Here is an 8,826-nt window from a genome sequence, read left to right on the forward strand (position 1 = left end):
CTATGGAGTGCACATAAGATTGGAATGATGTTCTCTCTGTAGTCATTCCACTGTTTTTTATTTTTCAACTTTATAATTAGGTACTGGGCTATGAAATCAAAACCCCATCATCTCTAACTTTCCAAAAGAAATATCTCCTAGTTCTAAGTACTAGAAAATCAAGCATGTCGTTTCTGCTGATTGCAAAAGAAAAACAATCTATTAAGACGAGAAACAAAGTGAACCAAGAACATTGAAGGAGTTCCTACATTCGTTCGTTTATGCCAGCAAAGGCATCAACAATTGCTCGCCAATTCAAAAACAATTTCTGTTAGTACTCCATTTAAGCAGTCAAATGTTGGTAAAATTACCGATAACATGCTTAGGCACACAATGGCAGTCGAAAGCAGTGCAGTTTTGCCTAAGACTGATTTACATAAATTACTAGAGACCACATCATGGCATGGAAATGAAAGTACTTAAGTATGATTGTGCATACTTACACTGCTAGGGATGCAAATCAATACAATTGAAGTTTATGATCCCATCTGCCACTGCACCAACCAAGAGATTAAAAGATAAATACGCACAACAAAGAAATGACATTCGCAAGGCATAAACATTTATTCCAACCTAGTTAGTGGCAATAATGGTACCTTAAGAACCGGCTCTCCTTGGTTTGATGTCTTGGATTCCTTCATAGCTTTCATCTGTGCTTTTGCTGCTCTTCCAGCTGCTGACTTCTCATACTCCTCCTGTCTACAGGTTGATCAAAAAGATCAGTCACAAATGGGACCAAGCTACCTCGCATTGAGTTATCTGTATATAAGGACTGTTAATCCATTATCAAGCAAGAAGAATGAATCAAAGGAATCTCCCCAATCTATATAGTCTTCTTCTTCTCTGAAGTCCCTGCCCTTCAAGTGCTTCTGTGCGGACTCCGTCATGATCTAAGGATCATTGCAGATAATGATACCAGAAGGCGGAGGTTTGAACGTCGACGCTTGAGTTTTCTATCCAAGCTATAATCCAAAAGTAGAACTTTTCATTGACACAAAATTCTGCTAACCTGATTAAGCAACCAGATGCAATTTGAACTAAGAGCTACATCCAAAACCATATCTTTGGAAATTCGTTCAAGTATCCAACACAACCATCCTGGCATTAGCAAGCTCCACTTGTAATCAACAGGCCGTTCTTCACAAATGAAGCGGGTGAAGTGCAAGTCGCAACAGTACAACCACGAGGACATCGAAGGGCCCGGGATAACATTGAGCGACGAGAATCCAACCCGGTCCGAATCGGAACGGATAGGCGGATTCAAGCAAGAGAAGCACGGGCACTTCCCCCAATCTCCTCCCTCGCCGGCGTTGACCGCCTCCTGTTGCAGGAACTTGGCCGATTCATCCCAGCCGCCGCAAACGAGCCATCACAAACCCTCGAGGCTAATCCGATCCAATCCCGTAAACCCCCAGCCCATACGTGCCCTGTCACAAACAAGCGCGCGCGTCACCAAGAAACGGAGGCGGCGGGGAACAGGGCCGATCAAGAACCAATCTTGGAAGGCGAGTTCCTCGCTCCTCTTGTGCGCGCGGTTGGATTGGTGGGGTTAGTTACCTCCTCTGTGCCGCCTCGGCGGCCTTGGCGCGGGCCTCCTGCGCCTCGAGCCGTTCCGCCTCCGCCTCCGCCGCCCGCTCCCGCTCCACCGCCTGCGCCGGCCCGAAGCACGGGCACTGCCCCATCCTCCTCCTCCTCTCTCCCTCCTCCCTCCCTTGCTTGGCTTGTTGGCGTTGCTTTGCTCCTTCTGTTGGCTTTGCTTTGCTCTGGGCATATACGAATCCGTCGACGGGTGCAGCGACGCACAAAAGGAGGAGGAGGAGATTCTGGAGAGTTCGTGTGGGGCCCACTGAGCAGTGGCAGGGGTGGTTTGTTTGGCTTTGACCGTTGAATTGAACCGAATGGTTTTAGTTCAAATTTCAAACAGAAGGTAGTCCTTTAGAAATTCGGTGCATTTTAACATTGGAGTTTGGCCCCATTTTGTAGAAAATATTTTTACAAGTACAAGACTATTAGAAAAAAAGATCGTGATCTCTCTTTTATTCTTATTTAGGATATCGATGACTTTATACGATATTTATATATTTTTTGATTGGTATCATTAAACTTTCTCATTACATTTGTATACAAAATAAGTACTGGTATAGAAGCATGGTAGAACCACACTGTGAGCTATTGATGCACTAACATATCCAATTTTTTAAAATCATTGTACACATTCATAGCTATTTGAAGGAAATCTGGTGATTTATATATTTGTCATTCCTGGCCAATATAAATATAGAGATTTTATAGTAAGTTTTGTCTAGTCATTTGTATATGTAGGAGCACATCTTTCACAAACATTATTGCTCCATCTTACATTGTTTCAATATTTCTATGTAGGTACATAAATACTTAAAAAGAGGTTTTATGTGTATTAGTGTTGGTAGGATTATAGGACAACTAGGATGATGTTCCTACCATGATTGTATGGCTAGCATCATAATAAGTTACAACTTTCGATGTGATTACTAGATTATGATCATAGTAGCATGATCTTATAGTTAGAACATATGATCGGTTTTAATCATGATTTGTCAGATCATGATTCTACCATGACCCTATGGGCCCATGGTGTGATTTGAGTGAAGCTAATGTTTCTAGGATCATACAATCCAATGATAAGAGTTTTATATCACGATCCTACCGTCGACAACTTTTATGCGTAGAGTTTGAGTTCCAACAGTATTGGTACAAGCGTGATCCTGCTATCATTATAGCATCCTAAAGGGATTCCCTTCGCGGACGAGAATCCCTTTACGAAGGAATTTTTGTTCCCTTCAGTATTTCAACGGCTTCCTTTCACGGTTCTCGTCACAAAAGAATTCTTAAGATCATTCCCTTTAGGATGAGATTTTTTTTTCTTCATAAATCCTTTCGAAATAAAACTGTTAGAGTAAGAAAAAATAAAAAGAATGAGAACGAAAAGATGAATTAGAAAAGAATATAGTTAGATGCTCTTACTCGTTGTGCTACTCGAGAGTTGATCTCACCGGCTACAATTCGTGTACGGATCGAAGCAGAGCTTACTTGCAGACTCCGAACGAGACCATACTGAGCACATGTGATGTCTGTGTATGGCCGCATGCAAATCGCAGGACAATCAGGCGGAACCAAAATGAATCGGCCCAACAAAATAATGGAGTGAAGCCTGAAATCTGCTTGATCCGATTCACCTACTGCGGAGGACGCCGCTCCGGCGGGGCGCTCCGGGGTAGGGCAGGGCCGGCCCTAGGGGGTCGAGCGGGGTGACTGCCCCGGGTTCCTAAAACTTAGAGACCCAATATGTATATATACTGTATATATTGGTTCAAAAGCAAATTAAAAAAATTAGATTTAAACGATTTATATTTAATAATAGGATCTCATTTTTAATCTCACCCTAGGTCACCGAAATGTCAAGACCGAGCCTGGGGTAGGGCGGCGTTCCGGCCGTGGCTCCAATGCATAGGCTGCCCCGGTGCAGCAGGCGATGGCCGACGCCCTGCCGAGCGCCACCACGCACATCAGGGCTAGCAGTTCGCACGTCGCCTGTCGACGGCTAGCACTCCGGAGTTCGCCGGGCCCTCGGGACCAGCTGGCGTGCGCAGGAGGTAGGCGTCAGCGGCACGAAAACATCCTTCGACTTGAGCCCCTGGCCTCGTGGCGGCGGCATCGCAACCGCGCCTCCGCCTGGTGATCTGGAGCTGCTCCTGCAGTGCGGCGGCGAGTCCGACGCGAAGCCTCGCTCTCTTCGACCCCTTCATAACGCTCTAGGGTGGGAAAAAACAAAAAAAAACAAAGCCGAACCGTAAGTGACGGTTATTTTGGTTTTTGGTTAATTATTTGGTTTATGGTTAATAGTTCGGTTTCTAAATAGAAAAACGAAATAGCCGATCAAAATAACCGTAATATTTGCAATTCTATGGATGCGTTTGGTTGGAGAGTAACGATAGATGGGATATGATTGTTTTTATTTTTTTTATATATTTATTCAAGTTGTCTGTTTGATTATGTGTATAGTATGAACTAGTTTTCTGTTTGATAGGAAAGATGATGGTAGAAGAGATGAGAATAATTAATTAAATTATATCTCTTAATTTTAAATAATAATAGTTAATCATACGCTAATCATCACGTACTAACACTTATCGATGTTAATCTTATTATAGTAATTACTAATTAACAACAAAATATGATAATTATCACTAATAGTACTCTAATTGATACATCAATAATGCACTAATAAACACACTAACACTAAATACTAATTAGCAATACAATATACTAATTATCACTAATTAATGTATTAATGATCGTGATTAGCCAAGGTAGATTGTCTCATCCGGCAAAAATAAATAGATCACTTCATCCAGCCTATTTAAAGAATATTTCCAAAACACAGATGATCTCATCCATCCATCCTTCAAACAAACGCTTCAAAAATATAGAAGACCATCTCCTATTCAACCTTGTTCTACCAATCAAACACACCTTAAACTATTGAACTGAGCACATCTCATGCCCACACGGCCCCAGTCCAGCAAGGTCTGTTCCAGCTTTGGTACGCCTAAGGTCAACTCCAGCAGTGATTGCAAATTTGAGTACTATTTATATAGGCTGACAGCGGGACCGGAGAGAGAAAAAGAGGAGTAGAAGGTAGGAAATAGGGTAGCTGCTGGAGATGAAAAAATAAAGGATACTGTAATAGTGATAAGGGATACTGTAATAGTATTTTTGAAGATGAAAATTTAGGGTAGCTGCTGGAGATGAAAAAATAAAGGATACTGTAATAGTGATAAGGGATACTGTAATAGTATTTTTGAAGATGAAAATTTAAGGTAGCTGCTGGAGATGATCTAATGCCCTAATCATAAGGCTGTTCATTCATCTCAAAAAGAAAATACTAAGGCTAGAAGCGGCACGCAGTCACACCTTTGTTATGCGTACGTTAGAGAAACAATAGGTGGTTGCAGTGACCGGGAAAATCGGTTATTAACCAAAACCAAAACAACCGAACCGAAATATTTCGTTTAATTAGTTTCAGTTCCTAAAAATCTTGTCATCATTTCGGTTTTCAATTTTCAGAAACCGAAACTTCTAAAAACTAAACAATCTAACCGATATAATCGTATTAATCGATTACCCAACCCTACTACGTGCACCGCCATGCGCGGCTCGGCATTTTGCAGATGGTGCCGGCATGCAGCCGTCTGCAGTGCAGCCGATGAAAGGGGCTCCGTTTAGAGCATCCGAGCGAGCCTTCCAACGCTAGCAGTAGGCTATCAACAAGGCGAGCTCAAACAGTCCATCGTCTTAAGCTTGAGTGTAATAGAAACTCGAGCTGAATTCAATTGAGATAGAGATCTAGCTGAGCATAGAATCAAGCTTGAGCTTAACTTGTTGGGGTCTTAAGCTGAGCTCGAATTGAGTTTAGAGCGAGTTAAACTATGAGCCATATGTGTACATAGTCACTTGATCTTAAGGTTAGACGATGAGACTTTAGGTTCAATGGTGAGGTTAAAAAATAAACTTGGCTAAAGTGAATAGAGACCAGCTTTATCTTAACAGAAAGCAGTTAGAATTTGCCGAGCTATCAAAGCTCGAGCTTGACAGGCTCACAAGCTTCTGGGTAGACTTAAGCTTGATTTGTTAGGATCTCAAACCAAACTTGAATCGAGTCTATAACAAATCGAGTTTGAGTAATTTGTCGAGTTTTTTTACAGCCCAGTCAGCAGGATCCAATCTTTTTTTTTCTCTCGTCATGTGTTCGGACGAGGAAAATATCGTCACCACTACATACAGTACAAAATGTCTCTGTTTTTTTTTTTTTTATAAGAGCACATTTCATTTCATTAACCAAGCGGCACGGCCAAATCACTGCCCAACTGATCCGTTACAAAGTTTGGCAACTGGTTAACCCACAAACGGTTACCGTGCAGCGCCATTATGTCTAGCAAGAACATGCGCAACATTATTTGACTCTATATAACAAAATGACAACTGGACATCATCCAAGACTAAAGAAACTAGATTTTTTTTTCCTTCTCTAACCAACACACCAACAGATGCAAAATCGAGATTGTTGCTCTTCGTCGCTGAAATTAGAACTGTAGAGTCTGATTCCAAAATTATCTTCCCAATCCCCAGGCTCGCAGCTAGATCGATGGCTGCCAAACAAGGTTCAAACTCAGACTATAGCGCATCCGACAAAAGGTAATTTACCTCCATTGCCTGCTATTCCCTCCAGTTTCATATTAAATATCGTTAAAGAGTTTTAGGTGAGGTGTTTGAAAAACTGTACTTTAAGGATTTTAGGGGTCATCTAAGTCCGTTTTACCCTTTATTTACTTCAGTCTTGCATGAATTATTAACTTCATTCAACCTTTATTGCTGTATTAAATAACTCTCAGGTACTTGAGTTATGATGGATAAAATAGTAAATAAACAATCTTATTTAAGCTGTCTTGATATCTAAATCTTATCTAAAATGACATCTAATATGAAACCAAAGAAAGTATATATGAACTACCTTCTTGATCTCAGATCACTGCACCCCATCCACTTTCACCTTTGGTTGCTTCAAAAGCCCCATCAAAATTTGCTTTCAGCCAATCACCAGTCGGCGGCCTCCATTTATTTGTCATCCTGTCTTGCACTCCTTTCTCTTTCTTCACTAACTATTTGAAATCAGCAAGATACTCTCTTCATTTAAAAATGTAAGACATATTTTGTATTAAAAAGTCATCAAAAGTAAACTCTGATCATTAATTTTTTTATAATATATTGTTAATTGCTATAAAATCAATATCATATTAAAAGTGTTTTGAATTATAAATCTATTGGAACAAACTTTGTATACTAAACATACATGTAATTTAACTAATTATCGATCAAAATTTACTAAGTTTGACTTTTTTCGAAACAAAATATGTTTTATATTCTTCAACGGATGGAGTACTTGGTCACTTGTAACCATTGCAATTACTTCATAACTTGAGAAACGTTTCTCCCCAGCGTTATCTTTATTCCTCATGCCACCAAATCCAAGGAAATGCCAGGACCTTCATCTGCATCTCTGTTTTCTTTGGGTTAAAAATAAAGAAAAGCAATGCATCATGGAGAGGACAGTTCATGCCAATCATGTGTGCCCTTTTTCTGGTTCTTTGCTTTAGTTACTAGGGTGTGTCCCTCTGGTAGACTGCGGCAAAAGATGACACTCCTTATCAATTGTGATGATTGCAGGCAACTGGTTGGTCCAGGTTCTACTTTTCAGTGGACAGTGGGCAGTGATGAACTCCCCGGTATCCCTAGTTCCCCACCTGGATTCCATTACGAGAATGGTAGCCAAAAGCGGCCTGAGGGATTACATACCAGGAGTTCGTCGAGAGATCAAGCAGAGCACTAGGCGTTCGCAACATGCCAGTCGTCTCGCGGTAACCGGCAGCGCCAAAGTGCTGTGTCTTCGCGACAGCTCAACAGAACTTCCTTGCTCATTTGAACATTCTTATGTGATTCCAAGCCAATTTGCTTAGAGATTGTAGCTGAAGACACAGAAACAGGACCAAATTGATCATTGGCCGTAAACCTGGGGGACCAAAATAATCCTTTTGCAGAACTCCAGAGACCAGGACCAAATTGATCATTGGCCTTAATTTGATCGATAGAACTTCAGCAGCAGCAGCCTCAACTCGCATCCAAATCATCAACAGTCATCGCCCCGAATTAAAAGCCGCATTTTCCACAGGAATATTTCGCACAGACAGGAGCAAATACAACACAACATGTCACCATCACCTGTATTCTCCCCAGAAAAAAGAAGAAAAATGAGCCATTATCGTCATCATCATCACCTCATGCATGGCACGACCTGTAAACGGAACAGAACACGAAATGGTCGAAATTTGCAAGTCGGCCCCCACAACGAGGTTTACAAGCCACCGAACATGCAATATCTTATCACTCTCCATGATGAGCAAGGGTGAAGGTTGCAGCAAGAGAATCTGACAGAGAGTTGATCGATGCAGGTTTCCTTTACTTTATGTTGTTTCATATCTGTTGGGGTGGCCCTGTCGTCCAGATCTGTTGAGCATTGCACTCCATCATGCAGCTTGATGGATGATATGCCTGCAACAGATGAATTGATTAGTAACAAAATGTTGATTCTGTTTGGCCTAATCAGGACATTTATTTTCAAATGCAACAGATGAACAGTATGATAAAACAAATATACTGGGTCTACACAGAAACTAGAAAAGAACCAAATGCTTGCACAAAGGAAAATAAGGGAAAAAAACAAATGGCTTTCCTTTTCTGTACTTTCACAAGAAGCAAACCCTCCCCCTCCCCACCTAAACGTAAATAAAAAACAAAAAAAAAAAACTTTTACTTTCTCACTGTCACTGGAAGCAGCCAGAGGCTGTAAAGACAGTAGGCCGCGGACGCATTAGAAGCTTTGGTTCAGGGCACATGGTGTGGTGTGGCAGCATGTTTCAATCGAGCAGGGATCCCCAAACCGGTTTCACTCTTTGTCAAGATCACAAGCTACCTACTCCACTCCACCTCTCAAACACCCAACAAGGAATTCAGCTGCCTTTGGTTTTCAGTTTTCACCAACCTGCATTCTCCTGTTCTGAAACATGCATCCATATCATTCTGATTCTTCCTTCCTCTTGCAGTGAGACAGGAGACATCTCTCTCTCTCTCTCTCTCTCTCTCTCATAATTGTCACGAACTATTTTCTCCATCCCCTTTTGTCATCGTCAGTCC

Source organism: Phragmites australis, chromosome 23, assembly GCF_958298935.1.
Source record: "Phragmites australis chromosome 23, lpPhrAust1.1, whole genome shotgun sequence".
NCBI lineage: Eukaryota > Viridiplantae > Streptophyta > Magnoliopsida > Poales > Poaceae > Phragmites > Phragmites australis.